General features: G+C 46.3%; 1 protein-coding gene across 1 annotated transcript in view; it reads left to right on the top strand.

Annotated features, from left to right (window-relative positions):
* Window positions 1–15,468, top strand: part of C7H17orf75 (chromosome 7 C17orf75 homolog) — a 236,068-nt gene that overhangs the window by 120,490 nt on the left and 100,110 nt on the right. The window lies entirely within an intron of this gene.

Here is a 15,468-nt window from a genome sequence, read left to right as displayed (position 1 = left end):
CCTTTGCTTATCGAATGAAGGTATTTGCATTAAACCCTCAAAACCAGATTCTAAGGAGTGTTGATGGAGGAATGGAATACAACTGATGGAAGCCATAAGGAAGTGACTATGTTGCTCAATCTGTAATTCACAAAGTTTTAAAGAGAACTATATGGTTGCAGACAACCAGGTTAGGCTGTAAGCCAAGGTAAGACCCAATGAAATTTCACTGCACCACTAGGAAGGTTAGCAGTGACATCCTGAATCAGGTTCAGATTCTTTATCAAAAGGAGACACTGGACTAAAGGGAATTTTCAAGAAGAATATCAAGCCAATTCTGAAAATAGCTGCAGTTTGGTAGCTAGTGGTGAGATTGTGGAGGATTTTCTTTAGTACTCTTGGGTAAAAGAAATGTTGATGAGACTCTACTGACCAGGGCAGAGAATGAGAGATCTGCATCAGTTTTGAAGCCCCGGTTATTTGCTTCTTCACTTGAGACTTTGCATTGCCTATGCCGTACAACATAAAAATGGTGCTCATGGGAAAATCTTATTTTTTTATTATTATTATTTTTTAAATCTTTTTATTAACAACGCTCAAGAGAATTGTAGACACAGTATGCATAGTCAAGGTTACACAATCAAGCAGACACCATTTTGCAAGAATGATACATTCACTGAAAGATAGGTGGTATACAACACCTGTGTGGGTCAGTTTCTCAAGTTGACCCTCTATATTTCTGCCAGGGAGCCCAGATTTTTCCCCATTTCTTAGCAGCCCCCCTGCTTTTGTAAACCGTTTCTTCAGCGCGTTGGCACCAGTCAAGGTCCTGTTTCCATTCCTCCAGTGTCGGAGGTAAAGGAGCCCCATGGGAAGATATTCTTGCTCTTGTCTGTGTTACTTTTCAGCTAATATCTCCTGTTCTGGATAAAAATCCTCTGTAGTCTCTGGAAAGGGTGTGCAGTCATGCCCTGTACGTTTTCTCATATAACCTTTTTTTCCTCCGAGAGTTCAACAGTCAAAGTCCAATGAAGGTGTCCCAGCTTTTCACATTTTTGTTCTTCATCAGAAATGTGGTCTGATGACTGGTGGACTTCCAAAATGTGCCCTTTTTCTAAAGAAGGTGACTATTGACCCCTCAGTCCAAGTTGTGCGGTTACCGGTGGTGGTGTTGGTGGCAACAAGTTGTAGTCCAGGGAGACCATGTGCACTTGCAAACTGGTGGCATTTTCACTCTCTTCTGTTGACCATAGAGTTTTGAGCTGTCATTTGTGATATCCTGGAGGTGCTGGCATTTATTTACTATTGTTAGGTATGTTTAAAAATTAAAAATGAGCAGCTAGAAAGAAAACCAGAAGGTGCTGGAGTCTTTTGGAAAGCGACACGTCTACAAATATTTCTATAGGCCATATACTAGGTGCTATGTTTTCTAAAATGCTGGCCAGTGCTGTGCAGTGAGACTGCACTCAGGTCGACTCTGGGATCTTTAGAACTCTTTGGGTTCCTAGTCATTTGCGAGTGCTTTCCTCCCACAAGGATTTGAGTTGTTGTAAGCAATACTTATTTGGGGATCAGGCCCAAATTATGGTAATTGCTCAAACTTGGGTACCACCGTGGACAACTCGGTGCAATTAATCCTCAGCTGCTGAGTTTCCACAACCAAAGAAAAAAAAGGTGTCACTGCTGCAGACATCTGACAAGGAAGAGGAAATAAAAGCGTTTGAAAAGAAGAAGGACCAAATCAACTGGACATTAACATTGAAACAGTCAGGAGGCAAAACGGACATTAGAGGAACACACAACAACCTGAGAGGAAGCGGAAACAAGAAGCAAGAATGGGATAAGTAAGAGAGGAAACCGAGAGGAAAGACAGAAGAGGGGAGATTCTGGCCAGTTGAGCCTTCTGAGATGAGCCAGCAGGTAAAGAGGGCCCACCTCTTCGAATCCTGGGCCCGCCATGGCTCAGGAGAGGGCCATGGCTTTCCAGGTGGGTCACGAGGTGGCAACGTGAAAAAAAATAAGGTTACTGTATGTTTCTATTTATTAGCTTTAACCTACCTGCATTGTGAATTAAGGCGAAAGGTTGGGGGCTGATAGAAAGGAACAAAACGGGTAGAAAGTAGCTTTAATAGATATAGGGATATGTCTCAAACCTCCAATCTCTAAAAGTGTGAAATAAACCTGAACGTCCTAAAGCAGTAGCTTTGCTATAGTTGATCCCAATAGCAAGGAAAACACCAAGCAAGGGCAGCAAAAGAGTATTAAAAAGAAGAACAAAAATTTAAGAATGGGGGAAAAACAAGGCAAAGAACAATGTCTGAATTTGTCCAGCAGTAGACACAGAGGAAAATGCAAGGTAAGAAAAGAAACACAAGAAACAAGGTGTGAAGAGAAGGATGATCTAAAAGAATTGTTTAGGAGAAAAGCTGCTTTCTACCCGTTTTTTTCCTTTCTGATATAAAATATATGTTTAGGAGAAAAAAACGCTTAATATATATATGTATACCGGAGAAAGCCTGCCGGTTAGAGGCTTAAGAATAGTATTGTCCTAACAAGAAATACAAGACTTGCCTTTTTGGAAAAGCAACCCAATAAAGAAAATAAGAATATTACAACAGTGCAGCTCTACTTCTCATTTGGAAAGTAACTACCTACAACTTGTCTCACAGAGTCTCAAAAAAATACCTTATGGCCGTCAACCCACCACCCAAACAGCAAAGATCCCAACCTTATGTAGACACTGGTGTTGCTCCAAAGATCTGACGCTGAAGTGAATGACCAGCATGGGGTCTGGTCACCCGTGTTTGTTTAGGACACAGTCGCAATTCCCTTGAGTATGACAAATCGGTATAATTTCTTTCAGTAATGTGTCAGTTTCTTTAGAGTCTCAGGTGTAGTCAAGCATCAGAGGCCTGGATCTCAAGATGATCTGGTCGCAGTCCGGATTTTCTGGTGGACCATGGGCATCCATTATTGTTACTGGCTTCACTAGTTCCTACTGGGAACTGACTTCAGAAAGTCCATGGTGCAGCTGTTGTTTCCTGTATTTGGGTTCAGGCCTCCTTTGTGTCTCGGTGATCTACTAAGTAACGGTCAAAGGACCAAGGCAGGAGGATAGAGCCAGATACAGAGTCTGCTTTATTCAGATTTGAATCAGTCCCCCAATCCTGCAGGAGTGCATTTCTCTCCTTGGTGTTGTAAATTTGTGGGATCAGAAGCAAGGAGTAGCCGATCGGACCCCTTTGGACTGGGCCAGGTGATTTGTGGATTGAGACACAGACAGAGCTCCATTTCAAGTTCAAACCATTGTTTAGGAAAATGACAAACCTGTCTTCCAACAAGTGATCACTGGCTACTGCCCTTGAGGTGCCACAGACGGTATCCCTTAGCTCTGGATCACTACACACCAAGCATTTTCTTGGTCTTGAGGATAACATGCTTTATATGTACACTTAATGCCATTCTTTTTCTACTAAAAATTGCTGTAAATAACCAGTATATTTTTACATTAATAGTGCTCAATTTTGCAACTGGGCATCCTTGAAAGGCTGAGTTGACCCTGCTCTAAGTCATACTCCGGGAATGTAGATAGTTGTTGACATTGAGTGTTAACACACCGAGCCATCTTTTCGACATTTTCATCAAAACTACTCACAGGAAGAAACTGGCCCAAACTTCACCTTGACTCCAAAACGTAAGCTCGGTCAGTCACGGAGGATCCACTAATGTCCTCTACAGTCACTGAGGATCCACTAATGTCCTCTACTGAAATTGTAGCTTGGTTATGTCTAGAGCAAAGACACAGACATCCTTGATTGTTTATTCCCTTCAGGGTGTCCATTTTGAAATGCATCATCAGGAAGACAATGGCCGGTTCCCTGAGACCTTTGCCTCTGAAACAATAGGTTAGAGCCCTTGAAAGATGCAACTCTAAATACCATTCCCTTTCTGACCACACTACATACTGTGTTACTCCACAGGCTATAAGTCAGCATACACCAACGAGATAAAGTCACATTAATGATCTTAAATACCAGTTCCGGCATACTCTACCACAAAAATGTTCCACATTTATAAGAAATTAGCAACTCCAGCTTAGTATCATGTTTCTACTTTTTCAGACGTTCTCTGCAACAACACCAATTTATTTTCCTCTTAAGCAATTAACTGAATGAAGTCAATCATCTTGCCAGTGGCCAGCCTGCTCATTCAATCCTGGCTACAAATCCAAAGCGACCTGCAATACTACTTGAGTTCACTTCCAGGAAACTACCATGATCCTATTTTCCTTTAAATAATAAGCAAATGTAGTGAATCCAATTCTCCTGGGCTGGCTCCCTCTATCACTAGCCTCAGGACTGCCTGACTCTCTACCTGACTTGTTGCCACAGAATCTAAACATGCAGCAAGCATGTTGTTACTAAAGCAATGCAGAATCTATCATCATGGTCAGATAAGGACCTATTTTCAATCTCCCTTGCATATACTTAGTAACTTTCATTATGGGTTCCATTCTGGACAGGGAATAGAAACTGGCCTCCTAAACATCAGAAAAGAGCTTACGGACCCGTTTGAAAATGGACAAACGTGCTTGAAATCCTTCTCTGCAGCTTTGAATTCTGTCGTGAAGTACTGCTCATCCACACGGTTGCAGTCACCAGTGTGGAAGGAACTTCTCAAAACTATTTAATCTACTTCCTAATCAACAGGATAGAAAGTTTATGCTGAGCCCAACTCCAGTAAACTGTGGATCCCCTCATGGTTTTGGCCCCTCAGCAAACCTGAACCCCCCACATCATCAGATAGCATAGGTATACAGGCAACATCTATTTGAGTAAGTTCTACTTTAAGATGTGGCTGAAGGACGTATAAGTCTGGGTGAAAAGAAACTGGTTCTGCCTCTGCAGCTGGAAAAACACAAAACGTCATGCTCATGGGACTGCTTAATGCTTTGCCTTTTCTATTATCATTGCCTAGGTCAGTGGGAACATCTATGAAGCTGCCGTGGAAACCACATAACTTGTGTGTTCTTATTGATAGTGACCTTTTCTTCACTAATCATGTAAACGCCATCTCCAAGAGCACTATATATTATATACAATAGGGGTTTCCAACCTTTACTGTAATTAGAGCAACTTATGTTCAATGAAAATCATCCTTACTAATATTATTAATGTAATAGTGACCACATTACATTAGTGGCCAACATATGGAAGATTACGAGAAGTGATCGCCTGAGTTCATCAGGAAGGGTTGCCAGAAATAATGTAAAAAAGAGCTTTATTAATGTGGAGTGCCTCTACGTGGGTGATAGATAACAGCTGTAGCACCAAGGTAATAATATTAGAATTCAGTCTCCTCAGAGCTGCATGATCTATCATCATTCAAATAGCAGCTTTAAATATATTTTGCAAATTCATCCATTTTTCTCCAAACATCAGCTTTTGAGTTCTTACAATATATACATTTGCACTTCAAATACACGTTTATTAATTTTAATGTACTTATAATAATTCAACCAAGCAACAACTTAGTAGGCTGGGCTGCACATAGGAGAGCTAAGTATAGGTAGCTGGAGAACTACCAGTAGCTCATGAGCTACTCGTTGGAGTAGCCTGATTTACAACAACCAAAAGCACATTCCACCATCTAGAACAAATTTGAAGAATCTTCCCACTCTTCCATCTTTCCCACAACATTTCAATCGGCCTCTCCATTATCTTGTCATGGTAGAGCTGTTAAAATATGTTTCTTATAGGGCTATCCAAAAAGCTGTTCAGGTTTCAAAGAGTTAAGAACACACACTTGGGCTCATCTACAGCCTGCAAAATGCAACACCACATCATGTGAATTCTCAAAGTATTACAGTTTTCCCAGAAAAATTAACTGCTTCTGTTCTGCATGTGATGAAATGCTGTTCCTGGCTCTTTCTATGCTTAAGCCTGGGGAAATTGGGTTTCCTTGACTCCTGTACCACCGTTATCCTTTTGGTGATATGCATAAGCCTTGTATCCAATGCTGTCTTGTCGCTGGCTCTCCCACTACAAAGAGTACGCCATTTCTACCCATCAAGATTCCATGTAAACCATCTCAATTTGCTCATGCAGCCTCTTTATTCCTGTCTTTGAGTGCTTTGAGGGGCTCTGCAACAGGTCATTGCATTTACAAAAACTCAAATAAGAAATAAATTAATAGCATGATGAGCTAAATACAATGGAATGTGGCCAGAAATGTTACTGGCGGTTATGATTGATTCGCATATTTCCATTAATTAATATTTGCTTTCAGTAATGCTGCCGACAGAAGCAAAAATCTCTTCAAGACAATCAAACCCAGCACCAATCTTTTGTCTTTTGCATAATGTCATCAACCTCTTCTTTTGTGCAATACATCAACAGCATTCCGCTTGCTTCTTCTCTTAGACCAACCCCATCTCGTATCACTCCACAATAATCATCCTTCAAATCTCTATCTCATGCTGGTCTCACTAACAATCTCAACTCCCACAAAGCCACCTCCTTTGAAAATGTCTTCTTTCATCAAAGCTCTCTCGGGAGAAGCAGTCTTGGCCCGACTCTCCAGTGTCAGTGCCTCTCTCAATCAAGGCATCTTCCCAAAATTTCACAAGAGAGACCAGGTTCACCCACTCCTGAAAAACCCCACACTAGATCTTGATGACCTCAACAACTCCCTACCCATCACTCAGTTAACCTTGTACGGAAAGATCATTGAAAAAGTAGTCTATGCCCAACTCCAAGACTACATTAATGCCAACCATCTGCACGACTACTAGTGTGGCTTCATATTACTGTGCAGTGCATAAACAGCTACTTTACACATCGTAAATTATGCCCTCTGGACCACAAATGAATTATTGGTAAGGACGCTGAAACAGTTGAGCAGTTGAGTTTTTCACAAATGCAGTACTTTCTTTAGTTTATGTAAATATATATACTTGTAGAGTGCCATATTTTTCATGTGCCTTTTACTAACTAATTGCATGGAATGTACAATATATAACAGTTAGCAAGTTCTGCATCCTTAGCAAGAATATTTAGATTTCAACTCCAATGATTTTTGAGACCTCAGAAGAGACTTATTATTATATTCCCATTATTCTTAGTCTTTTTTTTTAATTAACCGCACAGTACAACAATCCATATTATTACCTCAATTTCAACTGCTGTTTTTACCAGATGGTACATTTCAGCAAATCCAACGCACAGGACTGGACAGTTTTGACAGACGACCATTGATACTTCCCTCCCGTCTACACAGCTAGCAACGTCACTGGGTTGTATTATAGCTGCAAAAGCAGTGGTTACATAAGTTGAGAATGAAAAATTTCCTAGCTATCGTAACGGAAAGTTTTAATTCTATTAAGGACTCGGAAGCGAGGATTATGCTTTATCTTTCTTTACTTTAATGACAGCAGCCATTTTAATGTCATCAAAACAAACAACTATTCCCATGATACATCGGGAATATCACAAGAAAACAATAGAGTGTCCATGTCTCGAGTGTCCCTTGCTCTCTGCTCCAATCACAGGTCCCCGAGGTGATGGTAGTCCTCTTTCACTGTCCAATCTCCCTCTTTCGTTGCTGTAGGTCAGCCAGGCCAGAGGCTTCACGAATCTTGTTTCCCAGAATCGCCTGAAACGCAAAGCAGAATATGAGCGACAATCATGGCTAAGGTTTAGCCTGCATGGAATACAGCAGGGCAAAAAAATGTACGGTAACATCTGGTGATATCATAACCATTAAAATATTCTACCTACCTCAGTACGCGGGAGGGAAGGAATAAAAGATACTTTGTACCCTGGGTGGGATAATCCTCGCCTCCGAGTCCTTGATAGAATTGAAACTTTCCGTTACGACAGCTAGGAAATTTTTCATTCTATGTCCGGACCGGAGGCGAGGATTATGCTCGTTTAAAGCTTGCTCACCACCAAGTGAGCCATATCAATAATCGGCTTAAAATAAAACCGCTTAAAAGTGGAGTCTGAACACCAATTTGCTGCATTCAGAATGTCTTCCAGACGAGCTCCCAGGGTAAATGCCTTAGAGGCCATCCTTTCTCTGGCCGAGTGAGCGCCGAAGATTCGAAGATCAATTCCGGCCTCCTGCATGACCCTCCTTACCGATCGGGCAATGGTGGGGGAAGAAACCGCCTTATGAGGTCTTCTAAGTGCAATGAGTAATTGCTGTTCCCCCGGAGGATGAAATTCCTCTGACATCTCCTCATATGCCTTGAGGCAGGCCACCACGCACAGCTTCGGGGAATCCGGAAACGCCGGATAAGAAATGGATCTTGTTCCACACTTTGTTCGTCTGCAGAGAGTAAAAGTGACCCCCGTGGGGGAAAAAAGCCTACTGGTAATATCAAGGCCCTGGCATCCGAAACCCTTCTGCACGAGATAAGGCAGAGAAGCATCGCCAATTTCACCGATAGTTCTTTCCTAGAGAGGAACCTATTCGGCTGCCAAGACAGAAACAAATTTAACACCTGGTTAACATCCCAAAGCTGAGAATAACGAGGCTCAGGCAGTGGCGAGAGGCAGATGCCTCGAAGGAGGCGACAGAACAAGGGGTGTTCACCCACCGGGGACCCGTCAACCATGGTGTGACTCGGCAGAACGGAAAGTGTTGATAGTTCAATAAGCCAAGCCCCCTTCCGCCAGAGAGGCCAAAAAATTCAGAATCAAGGTCACATCTTTTGCCACGGGATTGAGATCCCGTCGCACACACCAACGGTACCACCTTCTCCAGGTGGAATGGTAGCGTTTGACTGTGCTGTCGGCCCAAGTCTTTGACATGAACTTCTCTGCCGCTCCCGAAAGGCCTGGGACCGCCCAGCGTCCCCTGTAATCCTCCAAGATAAGGTAAGAACCGGAAACCACACTTGAGACCTCCATATCGGGGAAACGAGAACCACGTCCGCATTCTGGCATCGCACGTGGGCTGAGAACCTCATGAGCATGGCAAACTGGGGAAAAGCATAGCCTTGTTCGTCCTGACAATTCTGCAGAAACGCATCCGTTTGCACTGCCAGGGGATCCGGTCTCCAACTGAAGAACCTGGGCAGCTGATGATCCAAGCGAAAGGCAAAGGGGTCCACTGAAAACGGACTCCAAAGATACTGGAGATCTGCGGAAAAAAACCCGTATGCAGTCTCCAAAGACTGCCGTCGTGGAGATGGCGGGACTGAAAATCCGCTATCTGGTTGTCCCGACCCGGAAGGTACTCCGCCGTCACTGACACATGATGGTCCAGACAATACTTCCAAAAGTTCGCTGCCATGTTCGAGTGAGCCCTCGAGCGCGTGCCACCAAGATGGTTGATATACCGGACGGCTGACATGTTGTCCATCTTGAGTAGAACACAAGAACAAACCGAGTCTTTGGTCCAACATTGGATCGCAAATGACCCCGCAAATAGCTCCAGACAGTTGATGGGCAACTGTTGCTCCATAGGAGACCACACACCACCTGTTGTGAACTCGCCACATCGTGCGCCCCAGCCTGATCTGCTGGCGTCTGACTCGATAACGATATCTGGCGCGGAACCGAAAATCGCACGTCAATTCCAGGCTTCCACGTTGGAAAGCCACCATTGAATCTCCTCCCTGGCCTCTGCCGAGAGAGACACCTCTGAGATTCGGAGAGGCCTTTGCGAAGATGCTGTGCCTTGAGGCGTTGCAAGGCCCTGTAATGAAGAGGGCCTGGGAAAATGGCTTGGATGGACGCTGACAGAAGTCCTACGATGCGGGCTATCTGTCTGAGGGAGAGCTGGTGCTGAGTGAGACCTCTCCTCAACTCGTGACGGATTTTCGTCATCTTCCGGGAGGGAAGGCTGAGAGTAGCGGCGACCGAGTCGATGGAAAACCCCAGGAAAACCACCTTCTGGGACGGAACGAGCATGGATTTCGCCTCTTTGATCACAAAGCCCAGGCTTTGGAGTAGATTGACCGCTGTCTGAAGCTGGTGAGACCGAGCCGTGGAACATTGTGCCATGAGTAAATTGTCGTCCAAATCAACTGAGTCGCATCCCGGACGCACACAGACGTTCGAACACCGGACACGGAACCTTAGTGAAGCACCAAGGAGCGGAGGATAGACCGAAAGGAAGGGTGAATTCGTACACCTTGCCCTGCCAAAGAAACTGCAGGAACCTCCGATGTGAGGAAAAAGTTGGTATGGTCAGATATGTGTCTTTTAGGTCTAGGCGCGTCGTTCAGTCTGAGAAGATAGCGAAGAAGATGGATTCCTTCCATCTTGAAGTGGAGGTAAACCTTCCACTCGTTGAACTTGCGCAAATTGATGACGGGTCTCTGGCCCCCGTCCGCCTTGTCCACTACAAAAAGATTGCTGATGAAGCTGCGAGCATGGTAAGTGGACTACACAACCGCCCCCTTGAGTAAAAGAGACTGGACCTCCCAGTCGACCTAAGGGTCGTCCACCGCCGAGAACACCAGAGGACGCGGCAGAGCCGGCTGAAAAGGTTCCCCGCGGAACTCAATATGAAAGCCTCGGACAGTTTGGAGTACCCATCGTCGCCAGTGACAGAAGTCCAAGCCTGGAAAAAATGCACCATCCGGCCCCCACTTTTAGTTGGGAAGAAGGGAGAACACTCACCGGAAGAACTGGAGGTGCCGCCGCCTCTGCCACCACGGTTCTTTCCTCGCCGTCTCCTTGTAGGGTAGAAGTTGCCGAATCTGGCTTGATCCTGATAAGCTGCTTGGTTGGAGCCTCCTCTCTGCTGGTTAGGGTGGCTGGACGAGCGGCCCCTGTCTCGACCGGCCCATCGGAAAACCCGTGGGCGAAAGAGGTTTGCACCCTGTCTAAGGACGTGAATGTATTCACGAAGCGCCCCAGTTCCTTCATAAAGGGCTCACCAAAAAGGCCTCCTTGGGCGATGGGACCCACCTCTGAATCTGCCAAATCCCCCAGTTTGGGGTCCACTTTTATCAATCTGGATCTTCATCGTTCTGTCGATATGGAGCAGTTGGCATTTCCCAGAAATACCACCACGCGCTGGGCCCAAGATGACAGGTTCTCTGGGGAGATGAGGGCCCCCGATGATGTGGCTTCCTCAGCCATATGGAGTATTTTTGTTATGGGTCCAAGAATATCCAGGAGCTTGTCTTGGCAAGCCCGCCAAGACTGGTCGATGCCCTTTTTGGGATCCTTTACGAATTTTTGTAGAAACGTTGCCATGCGTGGGTCAATTTTGGGGGTTGCCGCCGCCTTACCTTCTAAAGAAGGGCGTGGACTCTCCGCCCTAAGGCAGTTGCGCACTGAGGCCTCTAGCGGCCGGCGGATGCGGCTGGCGACGTACTGGGAGACCTTGTCACAGGGCGCCCAGTCTGAGGCTCTAGGATGCAAGATGTCATCGGGATCCAGCATATCTGCGCAGAGATTCTGCTCATCCGCGCCAGGAACAGAAGTGGCAGGCGCTGGTTGCGAAGGCCTCCATGGACGTGAAGGACCAGCCCCCTCATCGTTCCCTTGAGCAGAGTCCTCAGGAGTGGCTGTCACAGGGGGGTTTGGTAGCTAAGAAAGCCTGCTTGAGGCGGGCAAAGGCATCGGTGTCAACCCCTGCGTCTTTGGCCCGCTTAGCGGGAGGCGGATGAGGGTCAGCGGTGGCAGCGCTGGAAGGGAGAGAGGCTGGAATGGCCTGAACTGCTTTGGTCAATTTATCGCAGGCTAACTCGATTTTACGGGAGAGGCAGTCTTCTAATGGGGCCATAGCCTGCTCCACCGCTTTATGAATGGAAGAGTCTACTGCATCGTAGAAATCCTCATCCCTCTACAACGCCGTGAGCGGGACTTCCTCCCACTGGTCATCCTGGTCATCCAGGTAAGTATCCTCTTGATGGGACTCCATAAGGATAGAAGAAAAGCGCTACGTAGGTAAGTAATAGAAGAAAAGCACTACATTGGTAAGTGGGAAATGACTGGCGGAGGTGAACTCCACAATATGGGAGGCTGGGTGTCAGCCGACTTGTCAGCAAGCGGAGCTCTCGTTTGGGAACCAAGCCCTGGGACCCAACAGCCCTGGTGTTAGAATGGAAGGGCAGCCTGTCAAATAAATGGCCCCCAGCAGGACTCGACCTGCAATACAGACTCCAAGGAACGTGAGATAGGCCTATAGTTATGGACCCCCGAGGCTGGGACAATCCTCAGTCCACAGCCTCACAGAATGTTACAGACCTTGTGTGTCGAGGAGTTGGCCTAACGGCTAGGGCTCTCGACCTGGGGAACTGGGTTCGAGTCTCGGTAATGACTCTGAACATCCTGTGATTCTGGGCAAATCACTTAATCTCCCCGTGCCTAACAAAGAATGAATGTGTGTCCTAATGTAACGTAACTGGTGCTATGTAAAGCGCTCTGATACCTGATTGGATTCGGGTCAAGTTCGCGCTATATAAAACTCTGCAAAAAATTTTTTAAGGCATTCAGGTGGCGTTAAAACAAACAGCTGCCTAATGGCAGGAACAGACCGTGAACGGTGTCGAGACAGGCGGAGGCTCACTCGCTGCAGTGCGTTCCGAGATTCAAAATGCGCGGAATGCACAGAATCTCAGGAACGCACGCATCGCGGAGGACGCAGACAACACACCGCAAGCCACACCAAAACACACAGCTGCTAGGGAGGAACACTCCCGCGGCTGGAAACCGAGTCAGATGAGTAGCGCTTAATCACCTCACAAAAGCACACCATAGAATACACGGCGAACCGCCAAACGGCAATGAATCACAAGTAAACGGCGCATGACGGACAGCCGCTGGCGCGCGCCGTAATCACAAATATCAGAGCGCGAAGGCTCCAGAAAGCGCCTTAGGGGAAAAAATAAGGAAAACCCCCAGAAACAGGAAAAACTGATACAAATCAAGGCAATAATGAGTCTAGCATTAACACAAATCAAAGCAATAATGAGTGTAGCTTTAAAATGATCACAACAATGTCAAACAGCAAATGTTTTTTTTTTTTTTTTTTAAACCTTTATTTAACACAAGAAATATGTACAAACATGGGCCTACAACCACAGGGGCCAGCCGCTAGTGTGAAAAGATTACCAATGACACAAGTTACATATCAAGTTCAGTTATTAAGACATGGGCGGGTCATACATGAACAGGGTACGAACGTCCCCAATACCCATCAGATCAACAAGAAGGTTTTGTTTTCTGTTTGTTAAAACAAAATAAACAAAATTAAACAGAAACAAGGCAAAAATTCCACTATCGCAAGCATGTGCTCTTGTAGGCGGGGGACAGTAACAATGATGCAATATACTATACCCAACTCACGTCGAGGAAATCGGGGGGGGGGGGGCAGGAAGAAGGCCAACTACCAATCGTATAGTTCAGTAAGGACCGGGAACATCACAGCTAGGGGGACAATGGTATGTCTAATGTGACCTCCAAGGGGGGGCGCAAATGTCCCCGCCATAGGAGTTCCACGGGCCCCACATCCTGCTCCATGCCTTAGGTTTGCCTCTAGCCACATACACCGTCTTCTCTCTGAACATACACCAGTCCATATTTTCTTTCCATTTCGACACCGTGGGCGGCCTATGGGAGCCCCACAACTGTGCAATGTCACTCTTAGCAATCATGTTTCCCAGAGTAACCCAGCGCTCTTGTTCCACCCTGCAATCAGTCGGCTCCCATACATTCAACACACATCGCCGAGCCTCGGGATACAACGCCACCCCCGTCACCTCCTCCATTACTGCATGCACCGCAGCCCAGAAACGCGCCACCATCGGGCACTCCCAGAGGATGTGAAGAAAAGTACCAAGAAGACCACAGCAGCGTCTACACAAACCATCAACGGAATACCCCATATGGAGCAATCGAGGGCCAGTAACATAGACCCTGTGTAGTATCTTCAACTGTACAAATCGAAGGCGAGCCGGTATGGCCACCTCCCTCGGTGAAGCTATAGCGGCTGTCCAATCCTCATCTAGTTCCAGACCATCGGCGATCCAGACTTCTCTCAGATGCGTGAGGAGGTCCGCACGAGTGTTAATCAATTTTTTATAAATCAGGGAGATGGTACTATCGGGGAGATAACCATCGAGTATGCGGTCCTCCAACGGAGAGGATTCAGGGATATCCCCTGGAGTCGCGAAAGCCGAACGCAGTGCATGGCGAATCTGCGCATAACGAAAGAATTCCCTGTCATGCAGCTTGTACTCCATCTTAAGCTCTTCAAACGTCTTAAAAGCACCCCTCGCCCAAAGATCACTCACCCGAGAAATGCCAATCATATCCCATTTCTCAAAACCCTTCGTCCTCCACAGGCCGCCCAGCCTGTCAGAAGCATATAGTGGAGTCGCGCGAGACAGACGGCCCTTCCAGGCAGTAGCAGTAGCGGCAGTGGCACAGTGCCAGGCACGTACAGCTGAGTTCGTGGGACCCGTCAACTTGACACCGCCAGACGTGGAATAAAGCGCTCTATTGTAATCTCGGCCTGGCAACAGTAGTTTATCCATCTCGTAGGCAGGATTCATAGCCGGGCCATACGTCCCATCATTCACCGCCACCAGCTGGGACGCCCAGTAGTACCTCCGGATGTCCGGGAGAGCTATGCCCCCATCATACCACGGGAGGGTCAATTTAGCGAGAGCAATCCGCGATCTTCCACCCCAGATCAGCTGTCTCTGTAAACTCTCTACCTCACTAAAATACCGCGCAGGCACCACATATAACGTATTCTGTAAGGCATACAAGAAACGCGGAAGAGACATCATCTTGAATAAGGTCGCCCGGCCGAGCGGCGAAAGTGGAAGCTTCCGCCAGCGAGCAACATCGGCCTTCAGCCGTTGGAGCGGGGGCAATAGATTCCGAGCATAACGAACCGCAGGGTTCAATGACATATAGACGCCCAAAAAAACAGCAAATGTTAATTCCATAAACCACTGAGAGAAAAGTAATCATTACTTATCTGGCTGCAGCAGCAAAGAAAGAGGGAGATTGGACAGTGAAAGAGGACTACCATCACCTCGGGGACCTGTGATTGGAGCAGATCAAGGGACACTCTAGACATGGACACACTATTGTTTTCTTGTGATATTCCCGATGAATCATGGGAATAGTTGTTTGTTTTGATGACTTTAAAATGGCTGCTGTCAATAAAGTAAAGAAAGATAAAGCATTATCCTCGCCTCCGGTCCTGACATAGAATTGGCATTATCGCAGGTACGCCAAATCCTGTACACAATATAGCGCAGAATTCGTCATGTACACACTTCTATTACTATTGCAATTGGCAGCTGTGATTTGGTCTGAATTGAGGGCAGTAGATTTAGAACTTATGGCTTTGAGGACCGGCTCCCAGTGTCGCACCTATTTGGAGCTGGGCTTGCCTACCATTGGTTGTGACTATGCATCCACTTCCGCTTTGGCTTACTTATACCAGTCTGCCTTCCATTGTTCCACTGCTGGCGACCTCCGTACTTATTTCTGTATGTAAAGCCTT

This window comes from Triturus cristatus, chromosome 7, assembly GCF_964204655.1.
Source record: "Triturus cristatus chromosome 7, aTriCri1.1, whole genome shotgun sequence".
Lineage (NCBI taxonomy): Eukaryota > Metazoa > Chordata > Amphibia > Caudata > Salamandridae > Triturus > Triturus cristatus.
This window is presented reverse-complemented; position numbering and strand designations above follow the sequence as displayed.